Genomic DNA, 24,769 nt, shown 5'->3' with positions numbered 1-24,769 from the left:
CTTCCTTGGTAATTTTATGAGAGATTTCAACTACTGGCAGAAGAAAACTAATTTGAAGCAACTGAAGAAATGGACTTGGCTTTCATAGTCAAGTAAAGATCTAACCTCATGAAATGAGAGCACTAAAAATATCATGCCATGGTTTTCATTCTTGCAGTTCTTTAAGGCAGATATTGTGGAAATCTTGACAGACACTGTAATTTCATTATCTACAGTCTCATGAGCATGAGCCAGCTGCTTTGGTCTTTAGGTTAAGTTTACGTAACTGAGAAAGCAGCTATTCATATAATACTCTTTATTTTCATTTATATTTATCATCATAATACAATTTTTCTTTCCTGCTTGCTCTTAGGCTCACTGATTGCACTTGGGATTCGACAGTCTTTGAAAATTAGAAAATCTCTGCCTTAGGACAGAGATTGTGCTTATACCTAGTGCCTTTGAGCAATAAGAAGTCCTACAGTTTAACAATGCTGTGATACAGTTTCACTTCTCTGTTTTTTTGTTTTAGCCAAGCCATGCAAAGATTAAATATTCTTCACAAAAACAAGGGCTGTTTGTCTCCACTAGCACCCTTACCTAAAGTAGTTTATAACTTAATGCTACTGTTAATTGGTGAATATGTCAGGACAAGTTTGAATAGGAGGTATTAATTGGGATTTGTCGCATACGGGAGTCGTCTTGGGCCTGCATGAACAGAGAGACAAATGAAAAGGCTTTTCTCCCGTTCGAAACACGACCTCTCTGGGCTTATTTGGGCTCTTGATATAACAAGCACTGAACTAGCTAATTAGCTTGGCTCCGTTTCAGACAGCTGGATTAGAGTCAGTGATAAAATGCAGCAGAAGGCACCCCCTTGGCACAGGTCCCTGTAACTCATCCCGCCAGCCTGGAAATCCAGCGGAGGAGAGGGGTACTGAAGGCTGGGGCTGAGGCTCCTTCTGAGCCTAGAGAGACGGTCCCATTTGTTAAAGCTGCCTTTAACTATACGTGCTTCTACTGCAAGCACAGAGCAATATATCTAGCAAAAATAAGTCACAGGACCTGGCCAAGCTACTGTAAGTTACTCCCTTGTGGGCAAATACTCTTTCATTCTTTATAGGAAACAGAAAGTTTCACAAATCAAAAGCTGCTTTACAATCCATGGACATAGCTGTAACTCATATCCTTTTAACTAGGACCCTCACCAACTACACTTACATCATGGTGCATGGATTTTGTATGGAGGTGCTTTACACTACCTGGGAAATACTCTTAACAGTTTATGCTCCTGACATGATATGAGCAACCAGCATTACAGGGAAATGTTTCAAAACAAGAGGAACACAATACTTGGGTAACACACCAGCGTGAGATGTCTCTACATCAGATAAGAATAAATAATAGCAATGCTCAGAAAATTAATCAAAGTAATTAAAATAAATAAAATTTTCTACCAGCACAATTTCTTTGCTGGCTTCATTGTTGTGTGCTACATCACAGGGACAAAATTTGAAAGAGTACTTTTAAACAGTGGTTTCAACTTGACTACAGAAAGCCCTTCAGCTATGGAGTAATTACATGCATCATTCTTATATATTTTGTAAGATTCTTTATTAATTTTAAATAGTTACAAATGTTATTGGAGAAATACGATATCATATCAACAGAGTGTGAAGGAGCTTATTTAGTTGCTTTATACAACTGAGTCTACTTTTTACATTCTCATGGTCACATATTATTCTAACAAACCCCGAGCAGCTTTCTATTCCCTTTCTCTCTTTCACACCCCTTCCACTCTATAACCACCTTTGAAAAATGATATTAGTATGAGAGAATGTATTTGCAGATTTTGTGTATGTAATAGCAAGAACATTGAAGAGTGTATTCCTTCATTGGGGAACATGGTTTTTAACCTAATTTTACTGTTATAGCATCCCTAAAATATATGAAGAGAGTTAAAACTACTTGGAATACAACTGTGGCAGGCTTGCATCGTTTCCCATCCACATTACATTCTGTATGATGTGAAGGGATTCACAGAGCTTTCTTTTCTGTTCTCATTACAATCTTTGTCACTAAGAATGAAACATTCAAATTTTAATGCCTCATATATTTTGTCAGCTGTAGTAGAGTGCTATACTACTCTGACCTTTTTGATTCGCTTGCCATTTCACTTCTTCCTACTTCCAGGTTCATTATCCTGTGGGGGAGAGGTGGACCAGCTAACCAATGAATGGATGGTGTACTGAAAAGGTCAACATAGTACAGTGTATTTACAATCCCTTCACAAACCACATGCAAGCTGAAGATGTAGAGTTCTCCATTTGGTATGCCAAAGCTGCAGCTTTAGAAAACCATAGTGAAATGAATTCAATCTGAATCCCAGACATTAGGGAAAGGAAGCAGAAAAAGTCTTACAACTCAATTGCAGAGAAATGCCACATTTTTTCAACTTGCAGTTCTTAACAGAAACATTTGATATCAACTAAATGACACTAGCCAGATAAGTGAAATACAAAATTATTACTATTTCGAATTAGTCTTCAAGTCAACTCTAAAAAAACATCTAATTGCCTCTTTAATATAATTCTGGGAAGAAAGAATGGAAACTGAATAAGGTCTTTTGCACAAAGAGCTTTTTAAACAGGAAATACCTGAAGTTTGCCAACATTCTTTTTGATATCCTTCACTAAACATCATCTTCCATATGAGAAAACTAATGATAGTTATGTAATTAGTGACATTTCAAGATAAATAATTAAAAAATGGTTCATAAGACAAACTTCTATTTAGACCACAAAGAGATAGGGCAAAAATTAGACTAAACATGGAGTTTGATAGCAGAGGGCATTGTGCTATAGAAGGCTCTGTCTTTCAGATAAGAAGAAAAACTAAACTAATGACCACTTAGGATCACTGACGTTGTTTAGGCATGTTAATCTAAGTGACCTGGACAGATTCCAGCTTCTGTAATTACAGGTCTCTCTGCATACCTAATTTTTCCTAAGCCTAATTGTTTTGGTGTGGTTGTGGGGTTGTGGAAAAGACTGCCTCTTGTGCCAAGTACCTGAGTGCTCCTACATGAAGCAGAACAGCATTTCTGTGGTGAAAAGGAAATAATTTTGCATACAGAGGTTTGAATTGTGGTTCAGCTTGAATACTGAATACTGAGACTATCTGGGAAAGTAACATGCAGCAGGGAAACTTTACAAAGATTTCCACCATGTTCATAAGAATGAATAAATAATGCCAGCTCTGACTAGGATTTTGTCTTTCTTGCAAGAGACTACTTTTCAGTTCATGTGCTGGTTTCTTTCATATAATGATAGGCTGTAAGGTCTAAGGAGTGAAATACAAAGACAGACATTTTTACCACCAAAGCAAATCGACTAAGAGACCTTCTTAGAGTTACACAGGATGCTTGTGGCAAAGGCAGAAAACAATGCAGGCCTCCTGAATGCTGATGCAGAATGATTAAACCAGTAGTATCAGCCATAACAGCCCTGCTAATGGGTGAATTTCTAATCAAGAGACAATTCTGAGGTCAAAAATAAAGGTATAAGTAAAAATGAAATGTCTGAAAAATAGCAGAGCAGTATGTAAAATAAAGCATGAATTAAGTCAAACATTTAACATGCATAGTTATGCACCTGCTCCACTGTGCTTAGTACCTAGATGTGGACCATATGCATGTGATTTCGTGCAGCTGAAGAACTCAGTGAGAGAATTCAAATGATTATATTTCACTTCATGTTAAACATATTGAGTGTATTAAGATCCCACCCATTTTGATACTGTTGAATATACTTCTAAGATGGCAATTATCTCCTTTTCACAGAGAAACCAACCCACCTTATCATAAGGAAATTTCACATTTGCTGCAAAAGACCATGTGAAGAAGCAGAGCACAATAAAAACTGACTAATCTTAGGAGAGTGAGACTGTCAATGCAAACTATAAATAAACAAAACCTTAGATTGTATTGCTCTATCCCTTATATACATATACACACCAGAATTTGAACAAAAATCTTGTCATTGCCTGACTTCTCTTCAATGTGTTAGTCACACAAAATGTTTTTGAGAAGTGTTAGAGTAAGCGGTCCTTTTCACTTTATTTACCGCAAAATGAAACCGCAAAATTAATTAGATCTTATTGCTAATCAGAGGGATCTGCTCCAAAGAAATACTCTGACATATTGGTAACTTGGTAATGTGTTAAATTTCTGTAGGCCAGTAATTTTTCTTGGCTTCCTTTACATAAACATCTAATAATAAAAAAGAGTAAATCAACAGAGTTGTATTGAAGTCTGTGTTGATTTAAACCATCTGAAGTTCTGGCTCAGTACTGAGAAAAGATTATTTGTTATTGCAAGCAAAGCATACGTAAAATCTAGGATATTTTATCTTTCAAGGCTTGGCTGGAAATGTTGTTCTTGGGTGCGTGAAGAAAACTGAAGACAAACATTTTGAACATGAAAAAAAATTTCCTCAGATTTTATGACCTCTGAAGAAAAAAGCTGATTGATTTATATGTTAATTCTACATGCCTAGTTTTATTTGTGTTGTTGCTTATCAAACATGCTCTCTTCCATTATAAAGTAAGCCAAATCCTTGCTCAATTAATTTCTGTAATGTATCAGCTGATGCCATCATAATTAAGATTTCTTTAATTCCCTTGATCACTATCTTCATTGAGTTACAGAAATGTCTTGAATAGATCAGAAGCTCCTGAACCTACCCATCTGTCTGGAATCCAAATAGTAGCCAGTAACAGTAGACTCACCAAAGAAAAGTCAAATCAAATCAAAGCAACAGGAATTCTAATTGCTAATTAAGGCAAATTTTTGCTCAGCTCAGCAAAAAGGAGGTAACCAGTTGCAAAGGACGCCACAATGATCTTTGGTTCTTTATTCTTACTACTGCAATCCTGAATGCTTTAACTATCACGTGTTCACTATTTTTTGCAGGATAAAACTAAGTTAAAAAGAAAGAAATGAAACATATACAAGAAAATAAATGGCATACGTGTTGCAAACAAGCATGTAGGACTGCAGCTCCATCCTGGTACGTTTTACCCATTTGATAAAAACGTAGCTTTTACAAAGATGAAAATTGAGCTTTCTTCCCTATTGTTATGTAGCATCTATATAAGAAAAGGGAAACAAACATTCTTTTCCCTACATTATTATTTTTGTAATAATAAAGATAGGTGAAGTGGCTCTTGATTCAAATTAATATTGTAAAAGCTACCCCTGTTCTGACTAAATTAACAAAGATGTTGGTACCTGACAGTAGCACTAGCATAACTTTCTGCCCAGAGTAACTTGTGGAGTCTGAGGAGCCATGTGCCACAAGGTGAAATTCTGTAGATATTCTTTGGTCACAGTTTGGATTGAAAGGGAGCCCATTCCCATTCACATATTCCCATCCCTTGACCAGGTTTTCTTAGAACTCACTTGCTGACACTCGTATCATCAGGAAAATGGGGTGAAAGTTACATTTCCAGACAGATACATGTATAGTTAGTATTTCTATAGACTAACATAGTTAGTTAACTATTTTATATTTGTATATAGTTAATTATAAATATATGTGTAAATAAACGTACAAAAATACAGGTACACACTTCTGAAGTTACTCTGAAGGAGTTAGAAACTCTGAAGTGAAACACCGAGATAGAATTATTTCACTGACTTTGCTATAACATTATTTTTTGAGAACGTTCCAGTTTACTATGTAGGATTTTCAGGTCTAAGATGTCATTTAGAATGAAAAAGAATAAAAATACTGCCACTGCTGTTCAATTCCCAAGTTCATGAGCTGTCCAGTATGGCCTAAGATCTATAATGGGAGTCAAACAGTTTAAAATGTTTGCTTTATAAGTCACAGATGCAGGAAAACAAAGTTTAAGCTCCCACACTCCCTTTTTCTTTATAGTATGTCTCCCCATCACTCTACTGTGTATTAGAATAAACACTCAGTAGGTTTATACCAGTTCACCACCCACCAGAAAAGGCACAACACGGCTTATAGCCTGCTGATGACAGATTCCTCCAATCTGAAACACAGAAGAGGAGATTCATGTTCATAATTCAATTAAGTCATGCATAGGGACCTGAATGTGAATTCCCCAACTTGCAGCGCTTCTGAGGACATCAGAAAGCATACAACATCAGTAGGTACTTGGGTACCTTGGAAAGACAATTGTTGGTGTTACGTGTTCATTGTGATGAAACACCACTTCTACCTAAATTATGAAGAAATTAAAACAGTCTTCAAACAGCCAGTTACTTACTAGGGGTAAAAAGGTTTCTTCCTAGCCCATGCAGGTGACTGAATGAAGTTGTGAAGCATGGTTTCCATTAAACCATTATACAGGTTTAAAATAAACCTTTCTTTGTGTTTTATGATCACCCCAAAAGCCAGGCCAGAAACACCGTAGTTCACACAGTGTACCATGAATAATGCAAATGAACATGGGTATTCAGATTCCAAAGTTTGAAAGAACAGCATACAGAAACCATTGCCACATAAATGTTTTGTTTTCTTTTCTACACATACATGGACATAAAGAGATTAATTAATAAATACACAATTAAAGTTGACTTTTAAGAATAAATCATTTGACCATAGTAATCAGGACAGATCTTTAACTCCACCTCACATGCTTAATTGTAAAGTTCTCTGTCCTTGATACACAAAAAACCCCAAACCAAACCAAACCAAACCAGAACTATACTTTTCCGAAATGCTGGGTTGAATTCTGTTTGCAAGCACCTACATATTCATAACTCCTGTGAAATTGACATATTTTTTTCCCTGCTGAGATGAATAAAGTCAGGTATACTAAAGCAAACACCTGAATATCAGACAAAAAATGAGTTTCAAAGTGAAAAAGCTACTTAATTTCAGGTGAAAAAAAACCCCAAAACAAACCACCTTACTGATTTAAAGAGCAAAGATTTCCTTTAAGTACACCTACATATTGCCAGGGCAATGTTACTAGTTCTTGAGATTTTGCTAAAATAAGAGTTTTTTACATAGAAACTAATCATATTTACCACTTCAGTCTCTACCATTGCCAACTGTGCACTCTAAATTTTGGCAGAGTTCTTCTATCCAAGAGCTAAAATAAGGAATGCAAACACAAGCAGTAAAACAGTGAGAGATTTAGTCTTTGATATAGGTAGGTAGGAACTGTCAGGTTCAGGTGTAAGAGTACAATTTTCCCTGGAAGAATAAGTAGAGGAATCTCTGTCTCCTCTCTTCTTAGGAAGCATAGATACGAATTGAGACACTGGAAAATGCCAATGAAAAGAATACACTGCACCCATGAACTGTAAAAGATAATGCCTGTGTATGACTGCCCACATGCCCATGAGCTTACATACCTATGCCTGCACACACAGACACACTACAAAGTACCTACAGAATATCTTAATAAAAAAGAAGGCAAACCTAAAACCTGTAAAACATAGGTGTAAAAGGTATACAGACCAACTGAGAGATGAAGGTTGTGGTAGATCTCAGATGACATAAAGCACGTCTAAAGTAGCAAGCAGGATGAAACAAAGATGAGCTCTCATCTGGTCCTGTGGACCTTCTGGGACTCCTGACAGGAGCCCAGTTCATGTGCTCCAAGAGTGCTTTGCAAAGTGAGATGAAACACAGTAATCGAAGCAACAGGGAAATTATTTTCCAAGAGGAAGCCTCTGCTCTGATCTAAAATCAGAAAGCACTGACTTCTGGATTGTACATGGTAGAGAAATAGCAGATACTCATCCCTCTGATAGTGACAATGGAATTAGTTTACAGGTTTCTCAAACAGTCCTTGCCACATTCTTTCAATTTCAATCACATATATTTGGATGAAATAATGCCTACAAAATGCAATTTAGACATACCGCTTTGTACAATGCTAAACTATTGCTTTTTTCCTTTGGTGAACAGTTGAGAGCACCTTCGTTCAGTAGGTGAGCTTTTGAAGAGGCAACAGAAGTAAAATCAGTATCACTTAAAAAACAGACATCCTGGGGACATTTTCCTACAATCCACAGCAAAATAAAATGCTGTGGGAGTTTCTCTTAACTGAAGCATTTCACCAGTTCATTTCTTGGAAAAGGATTTTATTTGAAAGAATGAAACATAGCCACCACTTAAACAGTTTGTCTCCAGGCCAAGGAACAATCTCCGTGCTGAGTGGGCACAGCACTTTACATGGTTAATGATTAAATGATAATGTCAGCATTTCAACAAAAGGAACATTAGCTGTTTATAGCAAAAGCAGAAATCATGTGAGAGAACTAGAAATCGTACCATAGATTCCCACAATGTTAAAAGCATTCTGCTCATACTTCTCCATCACAAAGATGAAGTGAGAGATCACTTAGCCTCTGTGTCTTCCCACTTTCATATTAATTTTTGTCTTCCTTTTTTTATTGATTTTGCTGTTTCTTGCTCTCTCTTTTTATGCACATTTCCTTGAGAGGGCAGATGTTATTTGGGATTTGTTAATAGGTAGATGTTCCTAGCCTTAATAACATCATGCCTGAAGCATCCAAGTTATTGTTAGAGAGTATTTTTACACCAAAGTATTATAAAAAAATGCACCTCTGAAGGATTTCACTGGGAGACTGCATGATAGTGGTAGTTTCTGTTTTATTTCACTCTACATTTGTATGTCCATTTGATCCTGAAATATTGAACATGAAAATCAAAACAAGCTTCAGAGAAATGGGAGAATAAATACCTGCCTGAAACTGCACAAATGCTGCACATGAAAGGCAGCATGAGGCTGCATCACTTGCATTTGTGGGTAAATTCATGTGAGTTCTGTGCCACACAGGGGACAGAATGGTGGTCATAACATCCCAAATCATAGCGGAAAAATTGTGTCCTAACCTCAGTATCGTACAAAAAGTACATTTAATTTAATTTCATCTTGGAACTTTCTGAGGCTTAAAAAGTGTATTGTTTTTCTGGATAATGCTCCACAGATAGATTTTCAGGCTGAGGTTACCTGTGAAATAATAGATATTTACCAAAAAATATGGGAAGACAGCAGCAAGGAGTGTGGAAAAACCTTTCCACAGATCTATCTTTCTCCAAGGGAAGAAAGTCTAACTGTGAGATACTTGCAACCACTTCCTTCACAATCAGCAAAACTTGTCTCTCAAGCAAAGTACCAAACCTAGGAGTCAGCAGCAGAACTCACTTTCATATTCATATTAATAATGCCTTGGAATAAATTCAATTGCAACATCAAATTTCTTTCCTTTACTCTTTAGTAGCTAACTAAAAACATGCTGAGATGTAGGCTTCATACAAAACTTTATGAGAAGCAAAGAAATAATCAGCTGAGAATTAATAGATATCCCCAGTGATGTCTTACAAAGACAAATAATTACTAAACCACTTATTTTTGTGCAGTTCATGATCTTACAATGCAAACGAATGTGAACTTATAGAAAAGAATATTATGATGAAGCAATAAACTGACAAGATTTTTTTTTAGTGTAATCAGGCTGTACACACAGGGAGATATTATATGCCCAGATTACGGTTATTTCTAATGCCTCCTGCCCCACCAAGTGGACTAATAGTGTTATTTTTTATCATAAATGTGTATATTCTTTTTCTTTCAGGACTAAATGAAGTATATGTTCCCATAGCAACAAAAGCTAATTCTTTCCAAATTTAGGTCTGAGCCTTTAGCACTGAATTCCATGGAAGCTTACTTTCATCTGAATCTTTGAAATGTGCTATTATACAGACAGTTTTAATCTGCAAAGTTTAAAGATAGAGGGTGAAAAAAATCAGTCATCTACACATGTCATAATATCTACACATGGCACTTCCATAAATGTACCATAAACTTCAGTTTCTTAATCCTTTACATCCTCTGAAAAATCTGTTTAACATGTCTGCTGATGCTTTTTACAATTTTTTTTGTTCAGAACATAACAACGGTTGACAGTTTACTGTTTCCTAGCAGAGAGCCTTGCAAAATGCGGTATAGGGTGAGTTCCAGCCTTGGAACAACAAGAACAGATATTACAAATATTTAATTTAGATAAGCAACTAAATACTTTTCCATCACATGAAATGAATAGCACTAAAGAAGACTTCCAAGGACAGGAGCAACAGCACTAAACCAAATGCCAACTCGGGCTCCTAACCCTTAAAGAACAACTTACTGCAGTATGTCTAGGATGGGGAGAGTTCCAGGTGCAGAAAAAGTCATAAATTGAATTAATCAAGAACCTTAACCATTAATTCGTGTCCCCTTTTTAAGAAGGTACAGTCCACATCACTTCCACCTGCCGCAAAGCAAGTCAGATTTCCTTCTCTTGCAGGTGAAGGTGTCCCTGCACACGTTTCATAGGAATGCCACCTCATAGTTTATCCTTTCCCGCTCAAGTTTTCATTCCAAGTTTTCAAAGACTAAGTTAACTCTTTAATGCAAATTACTAGATGCTTGGCTGCATTTATACTGTTCTATTATAAAATTTTAAAAAGGCTCAGAAAAAGGCTAAAGCATATGCTCAAAAGTGACCTTAATTTAGAACTACACAAGTCAGGGAGCAATTTATTTTTGCAGAAGCTAAAAGGAAGGTTAAACCATACTAAGTCCCAATTTTTTGGCTACAGGGTTCTCATTAATTTTCCATAACCAAGCGATTTGCACTATACTCATAATAGATAAGTTTTATAATACATCAGTACAACACAGCATATGTATTAAATTTTCATGATTTCTCAGAAAAAACACCTCCTACAAACTATTTAGATTGTAGTGCTCATCCTCCCCAGGGACACCCAAAATCACTACAGTTTTATCTAATGACTTTGCTCCATTGATATTTGAAACAGTACTGACACTACAAAGCATCAAAATACTTTGAAAGTTGTATATTCAAATATGTATTCAACCAGAAGATAAATTATCTGCTAAATATTCTGGTGTCAGTGTAATTATGCCTCAGAGTAACTGGACAGTAACACGTTCATCACCAGGAACCTAGAAAGTGCTTTGTTTTATTGAGACTGATTTTGCTTAGGCTGGGCCAACTGGGGAAGCAACAGATCTGGTAACAACACAAAACCTGCAGAGCACCAGTAGATAGAGCGACAGATGTAGCGTCATGCTACCAGGAAAAGACAAAATAACACAGTCCATAGGAGGAAAATACCAACAGCAGGCTGCTTCACATAATTCTCTGAAACAAAAATATTTCTTTTCCTTATTAGGGAGAAGTGTAGGAGCATAGCCTAGTCAGCAGAAAATACAAAGCAGGATTCCCATTGTCATGCAGTCTGTCTACAAAGATGGTGTTTTTCCAGCAAAGTGTGGAATCTAACCAAATTTACTGAACTGCAGTCCAAACAGCTGCTGTCCTTTATGAAATTCTGAGATTTTACACAGCCAAAGGAAAAGAGAGTAAGACAAACTGTGTTTACTGCAGTTCTGTAGAAGCAAAACATATCCCTTTTTTTGTATATTAGGTATCTCATACCCTGAAGAGAACATACTGACTGAAGGCTCACCCTATTAAAAATAATCACTAAGATGTATAAAAATAACTTTCCATCTTTTTCTCAAGATATAAGAGTTTTCATCTTCCTCTATATAAGGGTACTGCATTCAAGTGACAGCTGCTAAAGATGTACATGATACCCGCTCTCACGGTCCAACATATTAGGAATGATGGTCGGTCCCAGTTCTCATCTCAAGCATCTAGATAAATGTCACCATTAATCACATAGCAAGGCCCCAGTGTTTTTTTTACAAGGTATTCTTTATTATATGCTTGCATTTCGAAGACTGATATGAGTTTATATCAACATAAGTCTAGAAGACATCCTGGATATCTTGCAGGGTTATTTGATTTTTAAAAGTCATCACTAAGTCAGGCTCACGGAATTATGCAATAACACCAGGAATGGCCATTGCAAAGCATCAGCTGCTTTAGCTTACACTACTGTAATCTTTTTTACATATCACAAGGTAGCAAATCCTGAAATAGCGGCTGTTATAAACTGGAAGCATTTTTGAAGAGTTTGCAATTTTTTGAGACCTTAAAATTGGTATAATCCAAGCTATTTCTCTGGTTACATTTCAGCTACTCTGTGCCAATTAAATCTTCCAGACAAACCATACAGAACTGCAGAGATACACTGCTGAATCCTTTTACACTTTACTCCCTTTTCAACATTCAGTCCTGAATTATGCATCTAATGCGAACTCAGAAACTCTAAATATCTCATCATCTTTTATTTAGAAATAGCTTAACATGAAAAGTCCTGTTGGATTTGTTTTACATTTTTAAAGAGCAATATTTCTTTTACAGCCAAGCCTTAAGTGGTCTTACTTAAAAGCAGTCTTATCCGCCTTCAGGAGATTCTACTGGATTTGCACTAGTGATAGCAAAAGCTATGTCTAAATGTCTAAATCAGTAGCAATACATTTTCTTCATCTGTGTTAGCCCCAATGTTAATAATTCTACAAGCTAAAAAACCAGAAGATACCTCCTCCACCACCACATAAACATTTATTTCTATAGATTTCTCTCTGTTTCTATATACAATGTTTCCAGAGATGATCAATATGGCAATTTCCTGCCAACCCAGAAGGCTAATTACCACTCATTTTCAGAGACTGTGAAGGCACTAGTATTAAAGTGTTCTGAAAATAAGCCAAAGAGAATATGGGAATATGGAATATGGGGAGGCTTTTTTGCCTCTTCCTTGGGAAACAGACACATCACAATGCTTTATATAAAGAAGTTGAGTGGTACCAGTGAAATTCAAGTAGCTGTGGTGCAAAGGCAGTGACTCTGGGTATTTGGTGATGTATTTGAAAGGTGATGTCACATAATCACGAATATATTTTGGTTTGCGTATTTGTGACTAATTTCTCTTAGCTTGAAATAAGTATTCTGGACTGGATTTCTGTGGCAGGGCAGATGTCCCTCCAATGCATATATTCAGGATATCCCTTCCCACAGTACTTGTTAAGAGCTATATAGTTTAAAGAAGGACTATTTCTTAGTGCTTCATAAGCAGAATAAAAATAAAACTGTCCTGTCTGCAGTAAAACCATATTGGATGCACATGTTCATCACATCACCCTCTCAAATCAGATGGTCTGTGCTAATCTGTGGCTTTTAAAAAGAAATCTCTGCCACCTGCACAAATCTGCATGAGCTAGAAATACTCCTCATGGCTGGAGTAGCATCCGACAGCAGATTTTTCTGGGCTTCATTGTTGCAGCATCCTTAAGAGAGAGAGTTGTTCTCTGACAGCAACTGATAATATTTTAATTAAGTGTGTGTTGGTTGTCCCATCCTTGAAAGAAAAATGTGGGTGGTGTGATGGAAGAAAAAAGGCATTTTACAGAAGGAAACCGACAAGGAACAGGTGAGGAGGAGGTTTGTAAGGCAAAGGGAAGAAAAAGAAGTCAAACAATGTTTGGGGAGGGAAGAAGTAAAAGCTTTTACTATGTCATTAGAATGAAAAAATAGCCTGTATAATTGAATCCATGATCTTTTGACATTGTGTTACAAATTCTGAAGGAAGAAGTTTCTTGTGTTTTCCTTTAGTATCACAGACAATAAAAGATGATTTAGCAGAGATGTTTGCTACTGGCAGCTGAGCACTTTAGTGTACCTTAGATTCTTGCAGAGCTTCTTCTGTCACGCAAGTTTTCTTTGTGTCATGTATATTGATATTCAAGGATCACCTGCTACAAGCTGAGTAGTGTTGTGCTCCAACTAGAAGGAAGTGCAGCAGGAGGGCCAGGAGACCTCCTTGAATGGATAAGGGGATGCTGAGGAAACTTCGAGGGAAAAGAGAGGCTTATAAAAGGTGGAAGCAAGGACAGACAGCCTGGGAAGAATACACGGTTGTTGTCCGGGAAGCTAGGGACCAGGTTAGGAAAGCTAGGGCCCAGTTAGACTTAAACTTGATTAGGGATGTGAAAGATAACAGGAAGGGAATCTATAATTACTGCAAATAAAAGGCAGATTAGGGACAGTGTGGGCCCTCTCCAGAAGCTATTAGGAGAACTGGCTACCCTGGATTTGGAGAAGGCTGAGGTTCTTAATGGCTTCCTTGCCTCACTCTTCACTGGCAAATACTCTGATCACACCACCCAAGTCTTGGAAAGCAGACGCAGGGACTGTGAGAATGAAAACCTTAGGCCCACTGTAGGAGAGGATCTGGTTCAAGGCCATCTTAAGAACCTGAACGTGCACAAGTCCATGAGACCTGATGAAATCCATCCAAGGGTCCCGAAGCAGCTGGTGAATGAAGTTGCTAAGCCACTGGCCATCATATTTGAAAAATCACAGCAGTCAGGTGAAGTTCCCAATGACTGGAAAAAGGGAAATATAACCCCCTTTTTCAAGAAGGGGAAAATGGATGACCCAGGGAACTACGGACCTGTCAGTCTCACCTCTGTGCCTGGCAAAATCTTGGAGCAAATTCTCCTGGAAGGCATGCTAAGGCACATGAAAAACAACAAGGTGCTTGGTGACAGCCAGCATGGCTTCACTAAGGGGAAATCCTGCCTGACCAATTTGGTGGCCTTCTATGATGGGGCTATGGAAGTGATGGACAGTGGTAGAGCAGTTGACGTCATTTACCTGGACTTGTGCACGCGTTTGACACTGTCCCACATGACATCCTTGTCTCTAAATTGGAGAGACATCAATCTGATGGATGGACCACTCGGTGGATAAAGAACTGCCTGGATGGCAGCATGCAAAAAATTGTGGTCAATGGCTCAATGTCCAGCTGGAGACCAGTAACAAGTGGTGTCCCTCAGGGATCGGTGTTGGGACTGGTCTTGTTCAACATCTTCGTTGCTGACATGGACAGTGGGATTGAGTGCAAGCTTGTTGATGACACCAAGCTGTGTTTCAGTTGATATGCCGGAGGCAAAGAATGCCATCCAGAGGGACCTTGACACACTTGTGAGCTGGGCTGATGCCAACCTTATCAAGTTTAACTATGCCAAGTGCAAGGTCCTACACCTGGGTCGAAGCAATCCCAGGCACATCTACACGTTGGGCAGAGAAGAGATTCAGAGCAGCCCTGCTCTGCAAGAAGGACTTGGGGTATTGATCGATGAAAAACTTAGCATGAGCCAGCTTCAGTGTGCGCTCAAAGCCCAGGAAGCCACCCATATCCTGGGCTGCATCAAAAGGAGTGTGACCAGCAGGTTGAAGGAGGTGATCCTGCCCCTCTTCTCTGCTCTTGTGAGACCTCACTTGAAGTATTGTGTGCAGTTCTGGTGTCCTCAACATAAAAAGGACATGGAGCTGTTGGAACGAGTCCAGAGGAGGGCCATGAGAATGATCAGGGGACTGGAGCACCTCCAGTATGAAGACAGGCTGAGAAAGTTGGGGCTGTTCAGCCTGGAGAAGAGAAGGCTGCTTGGAGACCTCATAGCAGCCTTCCAGTATCTGAAGGAGGCCTACAAGGATGCTGGGGAGGGACTCTTCATTAGGGACTGTAGTGATATAACAAGAGGTAACAAGTTAAAACTTAAACAGGGGAAGTTTAGACTGGATATAAGGAAGAAATTCTTTACTGTAAGGGTGGTGAGGCAGTGGAATAGGTTGCCCATGGAAGTTGTGAATGTTCCATCCCTGGCTGTGTTCAAGGCCAGGTTGGACATAGCCTTGGATGACATGGTTTAGTATGAGGTGTCCCTGCCCATGGCATGGGGGTTGGAACTGGATGATCTTAAGGTCCTTTCCAACCCTAACTATTCTATGATTTTATGATTCTATGTAGTTATGCAGGCATATGATCAACTGGATTAAGTGTATTTCAGGCTCTTACAGTCCACCCACAGATGTCAATTGCTCTGTTACATGTGATATTTGATGCAGTGCTACCAGAAAGGTGTTGGCAGATTTAGACCATTCTCAGACACTGCCTAAATCCACTGGGTATGTTTTAGGAAGCAAACTAGAAATTAGATTTCCAGAAAAAATTGTAACACCCAATGTCAGAAATCTTGCATAGCTTTCGTACAGAACTTCTCTATTGCTCAGCTGTGCAGCTCATTACAAAACAGCAAAATGAAAGGCAAGTTTTGCCAAGATAAGTGAGGTGGATGATCTCTGCTTTGAGAACAGCACTTTGGGTGTTTCAGAGAAAATAGTGGACAAATTGGTAGGAGAAGAGTCTGAAGCAAAGCCCATGGGGGGTGATGAGGAAGAACACTTCTATGGATTTTCTCACAAGAGTATTAAAACAAATTTTCTGTTTCCATTCCGGTTTAATCCAGCATAGGTCCTTGTTCTATCTGACATTACAGAGGCTCCTCAATGCAATGGGAACAGCGTACATAAATAAAATGGAATTTTCATGTAACATTAACTATTTAAGGCAGTATTATTGCTGTCAAAACATGTATTTATTAGAAATGGATAAGTGGAAAAGAAATCCTTCTATTCTTTTCATTTTATCCATCTCATAATTTCTAATTAAATGGAGCCTGTATCTCAATTGCTCTGGCTTTTGGAATTAAAGAACTGCAGCTCCTATGATAAGCTCTTCCCTCATCTCAAAATCCAAACCATTTAATTTGCTTAATATACTGAAGTTTATAATATTTAAAATTGTAATTTAAAAATAGTAACACAGACCTTTTTTTTTTTTAATAATGTGATCTGAAAATAAGGATACAACATATTAGCAATTTTTTTTTTCCTAAACTGCTTATACTGCTTGCAAATTTCAGTACCAGTCTTGTATTTGATTTCAAGAGTCCAGGAGGAAGTATAGCAAAATGGCTAGATATGTTGTGAGGTACAACTATTTTTTAAATCACAGGGTAGATTTTACTACAAAATAAACCTTGCTCTTTGAATAAGACTGTATTTAAAATACATAGATATAGCTGAGGTGAACAGTGAGAGATCAGCAGGTACTATGGAGAAATTCTTCTGCCCTCTTATCAAAGCAATGCCACGCTCCGCATCTTCAAGTCAAGCACATCAGAAAACAAGTACCTGAAAATAGCTCCATCAGTACCAAGTCACCAAAATTCACCTTGAAACAGAATTTTTTGGAAGATTACCATAATCTTTTCTACCTGGAAAGCTTTAAAAATATCTTCTCAGCAACTTCAACAGCTTCATTTGAAAGACTAGACTTTGTATCGCACTTGAATTTGAAGGATTTGCAGTTACATTTCCATGTAACAGAGTTCAGTAGAATATGCCTAGTCCAATATATAATAGGATTTTACTTCATTGTTTCTACTGAAAAACCTTCATTAAAAAAGCAGAACTGATATTGCTAGGAAATGTTAAGATTTCCAAGCATGCTAACACCTTTGAAAGTAAACTAAGAGAATTTTCTCCAGTAAGATTTTTTAAAATCACCATATAAATGTGAACTAATCATATGGCAATGGAATAAGGTGAAACACTGAAGGTTCTGAGTGACAGTGCTCTTATTAATGAGCAAGTGTGATACCTCCATTAAATACTATGGTATCAAAATGAGTATCCAGTACTTAAAGGAAATTTGAGGGTTTCTGAGGTATACACCAGGTGACAGTGTGCCTGAAGAAAAAGGAGAAGGTATGTAAACTTGCACTATAATTGTTTTAAAATGATGTTCATCTGTTCTAAAAGATTATGCCCAGTTTTGATCAACAATTGCTGCTTTTTCTAGAAAAGTGCTGAATTTAAAGTCTCAAATCCTATTAAAGAAACATCATCATGTGAGGGTCTCAGAAAGCTTGTATACTTCTAGTTATAAGTTTAACAGTTTCTCGTTTTTACTGATGCACACTAAACTTGTTTACAGGTAAGCCCCCCCCATAAGAGCTCCATCAAGGAGAGCTCGAGTCCCTGCACACCGCTGGGTAAGTACTGCTTCGCAATTCTGTGCAGCTTTAGGGTCACAGTTTATGAGTATTTGGGAGCTGTTTAGTATGCACTTTCATATGTTGAGGTAAAACAGCATGCCAGCAGCACCAGTCATCCCCACAGAGATGAATATAAGGCAGCAAGATAAACAGATCTTTTAATCAAACAACCTTGCACATCCATTAGCAGTCAGATAAAAAGTATAGAGCAGAGGAAGAATTACTGTAATACACTCTACCTGTAATACTGGAATAAGTGTCAACAACTTGATGACATCTCAGATCTTCAATCCCAACACAATAGCATGTAGTTTAGGGTATAGGGTTGACAGGATAGGACCTTTCAAATTCTAACAGCAACAATCCTTTGGGGAACAGGAGATAATGGTACATACATAGGGCACTCTTTTGTTTGTTTTGTTTTTTTTTTTTGGGGGGGGCATTTTTGTTTTGGTTTGGTTTTTTGACTGAAAACTGGCTTAATACACGTCAGTCCACCTGAGTTTGGATAGAGTGAACCACTTCTCAGTCGTACTAAACACACTAAGAGTACTTTAAAATACTCCTCTGAAGCTGCTGCTCTTTGGGCCGGGATGAATAGTGGAACAAGAGCTGATACCTACTGAACTCTGGTGAGCTTGTCACATTGTACTTGCTGGAAAGCAAGTTGTTCTAAAGATGAAATCATGTTCAATTGGTTTGAGAAACGTTTTTTTAAAAGGGAAAAAAACCCCAAACCCTAGTCTATGGCTTAGTTTGCCAGTAATTAGGTAAAAAAAAAAAATCCTAATTGTACATAAATGAGTATAAAGTATACAAATATGAGCCAATGAGATTTATGGAAAAGTTACGCTTATCACCAGTACTGTTACAACAATTCTTCAGTTTATGAATTGCAGTTCAGAAGAAGTCAGCTACCTAATCCAAGCTCCATGCGGTCAGGATGGCAGGATTTGGGGTTAAAGTTATTCCTGGTTGGCACCCAATCATTTGCTGTGGACAAGGTAATCCTGTGAGTGGCTGCTGGAGAGAGTCCACACATCGCTGCTCCTCAGCCTGCCAGAGAAGCATGCGACCCCTGGCCCTACAGACCCTGTGCTGCTCAACCATCACAGTGAACCCCGGTAAAGAGCAAGGCTCTCCCTGTGCTCAGTTATCAAGGTTTATGCAATCCTGTGGATAAGTTAATTCTCAAACCAAATTTGACAGATTGAAACACTTCCATATACTTTCCTAGTCTTCTTCCCACTTGGGAGAGGGGGACAAAAGAGAAAGTGTTGAAAAATATTCTGCCACTTTGTCCATTTTTTGCGTGCAAGAGTCCCAAAAGCAAGGCTATGAAATATTTCATGGTTGTTTTCTCTGTGTTGAAAATTATTGGGTTTAGATTCAAAATACAGCAGTTAAATCGATTTCTGTGTGTGTGTGCTGTGCAGTAAAATTTGCCATTTGCCATAAATGATAATTCTCTCCCCCCCTCCCCCCAAGAATACAGTGGAAAGAAAACAAACTCAGTAAAATATTTACTGTCAATAAAAGTCTAGTGACAAATGAGTGTTACCAGTTTATTCTTGTTAATTTAGCACACCAAAAAGGAAAAAAAAATCTCTTTGGTAGCAATACTTTTTCCTGGTAAAAAAAGGCATTATTTTAAACCATACATTTAAAATGTGTAACAAACTTCTGGCAAGCATATGGGCTCTGATTGTCAAACATATGCCATAAATTCATAGGCAGAGTCGGGGCAAATCATTTGACCTTCTTGTGGCTCAGACAATCCAGCTGTAAAATTAGATGAAAGCAGAACTGAAAAACAGATGCTGCTGCATCCAGTTTGAGCTTTCTTGAACAAACAATAAGAGAGCAGAATTAATGTCTGGTATGAACTGCAACATTTAATCTAATGCTTAGTGGCACAATCTGTAAATTAATCCTTTCTTTCTTTTTAATGAAAAATTGTGCTGCAGATATATTCAATTTTCTAATTTACAAATTCCTTACATGTTCCAAAGATAGGCAGTAGCTACCTGGAGAACTGAGCCTCTGGCCTTTGGCAAGGAAGGTTTGCCCGGAGTTGGGTACTGCAGTCTAAACCATCTGTCACATCCGCTCTGGACCTGCAAGAGCTTAGAGGGGCATCCAGAGAGAAGGCCAGGCCAAAGCACATGACATATGCATTGATTTAGTTCATTTTCTAGGCAGTCAGCCACCCCAGAAACTCTAGCTGGAATCTGAAATTCCCTTTTCCTCTCATTATGACATAGGAAAATCTACTTTTTGCTCACATCTGGGTTGCCAGGTTCTACAGGACTCCAGCTTGTTGGCAGCCAACAATAGTGTACTGCAATGTCCAATTCAGCAGGCTCTGCCTTCCCTGCTAGGACGAATCAGTCACACCTATGCTACCACGTGTGTGCATTTCTTGTACCACATCTGTGCATTTACAGGTGGTGGAACTCTCATAAACCTTGAAAACAGAGTTTGCTTGCAGGCAGGCAGGCGGAACGTGAGCAGTGGCAGCTGCAGACACCCATGAGGGAATACGAGTTTCCACCTTGCTGGGTTTGGATTTGCTTAAAAGTTTTTATTGGGAATGTATTTAAAAATCCTGACGGCAATTTGAAAAAGTACAAAAAAAAACAGCACCACCACGACCACCACCAGATCACACACCCACAATTCAAGTCTGCTTGCTTCTACTTGAACTTTGAAACATGCACTACTCTCATCAGTACAGCACTGAAGATTTTATTGCAAAGGTAAATGAAGCAACTTATCTGAATTTGCGCCCTTTCTGTTGACCTCACTTTTTGGAGGAGAGGAAACTTGGAACAATCAAATAAACAAAAAACCCTGGGAAGTTTCATTTAATGGAGAGAGAAATTGTGATGCATGTTTTTTTTTTCCTATCCTTGTCCATCTACTGACTACATAAAATACTCAAAGAATTAATTCAGAGCTGCCTAACTCACTTTTCCAAAGCAGAAAATATTCCCTGTTTTGTAAATGAATTGCCTTCCCCTAACCTTGCTGGTGGAAGGTGCTTTCTTAAGCCAAGCAACCATAAACCAGGTTCTGCTGTCACAGATATTTCAGAGCTCTAAGTACAATGGTATGGGCTCCTCCCTGATGATACTGGGTCTAGGACATACTGTAATTAAACACAGTTGAGCCAGAACACTAAAATATGTTTCAGGTTTGGTTTTGTTTTGTTTTTATAATGCTGTCCAATTGTGTCGACAGTTGTAGTTCCTGTTACAAATAAGGAAATCTCTACTGGGAGGTATCTGTGCCCATGGCAGGGGGTTGGAACTGGATGCGTTTTAAGGTCCAACCCAAACCATTCTGTGATTCTGTGAAATGCTAGTAGCTAGTGTATTATATTTTTGGTGGCAGAAAAGCAAATAAATTCTTCCTAAATATATTAACCCTGTTTTTGCCCTGTAGGATTAAAGCTGATAGAAACACATTTCTCCTATAAACACCTCCTCATACCTTTGAAGCTGTTTATGAGGAAAAAGTTATATTAATTATCCTGTCATTCTGAAATTTAATTCATGTAGTAATATGCAGAATTACGTCCTAAGGGCACATTATATTTTCAGATAAAGATTTTGTATCATTATTTCAAAAAAAGCCCCTTTATTTTTAACAAATTTGCATGAGTTCTTGTCATTTTATCTGATCTGGTTCTTTCACAAAATTAATCCATCATTATGTTACCAAGATAGGTTCTGCAATTGAACACTGCTTTGCTAGGGAATGTGTGCATATTTTATATCTTCTTGAAAACTGAGTTTAAAGAATAGTGTGAATTCCCTAGAAAGCAAGCTGTAGAAAGATGAAGCCAATAATTTTCTTTCTTAATAAATGTCACAATTTGATCAAAAAATAAAGAGAGGAAAAAAGCAAGCTATTTAACAGTAATCAATTCCTTCAGAAGGGCAAAGAACACATTAAGTTTCACTGATGAGACAAAATACTATGCACTTGCTTTTGCCTGTTTGGATTATATAAACTCTCACAAACCAACTTTATCTACATCAGTGTATGATGTTACAAAATAAGCTTTGATAAAATATGATTTTTATACTAGATGTATAAAGATACTTTTTAGAGAATGAATAAACAAAAAGACAGCATTGTTTGGCAGACAAAAAGCACTGCAGGAGGTTCAAATAGGATTAAACCCAGCCGTAATTCCCTAACACTTTGAGCATTGTGGATAGTTAATATTTGCATGATACTAGCAATCTGTGAATTTTAATTAACATGAATGTCTCCGTTAAAGGTAGTGGAACTTCATTCGATAGTCAACACAATCTTAAACTCTTAATCATCAGGTTAAATGTTTTAAAGTAGTTCAAGGGTTCTCTAAGTAGAGAACAACAGAATTTCACTTCTTACTAAAGTGATACTTCAGTAATGGGAGCAACACATCAAATAAGGGACAGACTAAAACAATGAAATTCTACTTCAGATAATACAGAGCTGCCTCTTTTGGGGAGGATTCTTGGATTCATGGTGCCAGCTCAGCTATTTCAGCCTCGATAGCTTAGTTCCGATACTCACCTGGACACAGCTTGTTTGTGTAATAGTCATTTCTAAGACACTATTTAAAGCCCTTAACCCAAAAGCTTTATTGTTCTCATCAAAGCAGTTTAAGGTCCAAAAGAGGTCACACAGTTCAGTCATCTTTTTGGAAGGCCAAGAAACAGCATACAGATGACTGCCTAAAAAGAGGTCTGCCATGGCAAACACGGATGAGTTTCATTGAGTAAGGGGTGATAAGGAATCAAGTGCAGAGTATGCCTACATTTCTCCCCACAAGACATTACAAAGTGGCTTACACACATGGCAGGGAATACCTCTTGTGCTTGTGCCTTCTGGGATAGGGTAGAAAACACGCTAAAAACGGATGAAGTGAATAAAGAGCAACATCCTTCTAAAAGTCAGTACTGTTCCCTTTCTTCCTTTGTGGCCAAGATCTGTTCTGTACTTGGGGTCTGACACCTAGTTGAATGACTATGTCTGAGAACAGTAGAGCAGCCTGGTGGCATCAGCTTCAGCTGCATTTTTGGTTGTTGGCTTATCCACAGGAACTATAAGTCTATACAGAAAAAAAAAACAACACCAAAACAACTACATGAAGAAAGAAGTTAAGATTCTAAGGCTGCTATGGAGTACTGCATAATGCTTACAGAGCATGTCTGGGGCTACACAGCACTTCAATACTGGCAAAGCTGTGGGCCTGTAGCAAGATGGGTATGGACATCCTATCCTGTGCTGCATGTAAGAGAACCGAGAAAAATCCTTTCTGTCAGCACTATTTCAGTGTAAAACATTAAGTTGGCAGTTAATGCATTTCTTATTCCTGACAAAGTTAGCCAATAAGCAGACACACACACACACAAATAAATTATAATCCCCAAATCAGGAATATAAATGGCTCAAGAGTGCAAGTTACTGTTTTCATAATCTAAGTCATGGAAATTCAGTAGCCCTTTTATGTCCATATGGGAGAGAAGAACATACAAGAAAAGGTGAAGAGTAAGGAGAACCTCAGGAGTATCATTTTTGATAGTAGGTGCAAGGTTTCTTCAGGAGCCTCTGGAAAACTTCCAACTTAGAGAAATTTCAAACTCTTTACTTTCATATAACCAAGCTGTGTTCTTGCACATCCCTAGCTCCTTAGACTCCCCACTAACAATTTAGGGAAATTGTAAATTACTATTAATTATGAAAGTTATTCTCAGAATATGTTATTGTATACTATTACAATCATTTTTCCAGAACATTAGTACACAATATTACAATAATTATTCAGCTCCCCAGAATAAAAGGGAAAAAAAAAAAAAATGGACAAATGGCTAATAGTTCATGTTGTGTTGGTTCACCTTTTATATAAAAATGAAGATGCAGCAAAAATAAATACAAAGTTCAAAAATCTTTAATTCAAACTTATGGTTGATTTCCAATGATATTAATAATTAATAAAATAATTTCAAGAAAAAACCTGTGTGAGTGCATCAAGGAAAGGCAGCTCAAAGCCATCCTGCATTAATAAAATATTGAGCTACATAATACTCCTGAACAGAGCAGTGTTTTGTCAGGAAGATAAGTTAATTGGTATTCCGACCTTTCACTTTTAGTGCTGACCTGAGGATAACAGGAAGGACAGTCATTCTGGAAGTTAAGTGTGTGACAGGATCTTAAAATCTTTATTGTCTCAAACAGTCATCTACATTCTCAGTCAAAAAGCCCACAACAGCATCAAACCTGTCTGTGACTGAGGCAGTATCAAGGGCTTCTTTTATTATTTATATTTTTTTTGTTCAATTTGGCTGATGTTTGTTTTGCTGAGATCTGACTGATTTCACTGGAAACTGTTCCATTTATCCAGCTACGACAAAGTTCAAAGACCATACACACATGAGGGGTGGCAATCAGTCAGCAGAGGAGAGTTTCCTGCCCAATCGATACCTCTGGCCCTGTCCAGTACGCACCGACAAGCAGGATAAGCGTCATCTCCCCTTCTCCCGTTCCCCATTAAATGTACTTGCAAAATGTCACATACTGTGCACTCCAGAGATGGAAATGTTATCACAGCACAGGTCAGTAAACTATTGATGGGACTAAGCTATGTCTACTGATGTTCCGGGGAAGGTGTGCGACAGTTTGATCTTGCAAGGGGGCTATTTTGTATGCCAAACACGGCTCTCTTCTCTCCGCTGTCTTTTTGGTTCACTTTACAATGCTTCAATGTCAAAGCTTCAGCAAACATGGGATCATTCCGTAGGGATGTCTACAGCACATGTTTAAAAAACAAGAAAAGAGAAGGGGCTTTGGTATGCTGCAGTGTTCTAAAAGATTAACTTACGGATTGTTGCTC

General features: G+C 37.9%; 1 protein-coding gene across 18 annotated transcripts in view; it reads right to left on the bottom strand.

The window, feature by feature from the left end:
- Positions 1-24,769, bottom strand: part of ROBO2 (roundabout guidance receptor 2) — a 1,066,866-nt gene that overhangs the window by 671,574 nt on the left and 370,523 nt on the right. The gene's annotated exons all lie outside the window — the stretch shown is intronic.

This window comes from Neopsephotus bourkii, unplaced genomic scaffold (genome assembly GCF_033783945.1).
Source record: "Neopsephotus bourkii isolate Nb327-2 ecotype Australia unplaced genomic scaffold, CSIRO-AGI_Nbou_v1 NB_911, whole genome shotgun sequence".
In the NCBI taxonomy this organism is placed as follows: Eukaryota; Metazoa; Chordata; class Aves; order Psittaciformes; family Psittacidae; genus Neopsephotus; species Neopsephotus bourkii.
This window is presented reverse-complemented; position numbering and strand designations above follow the sequence as displayed.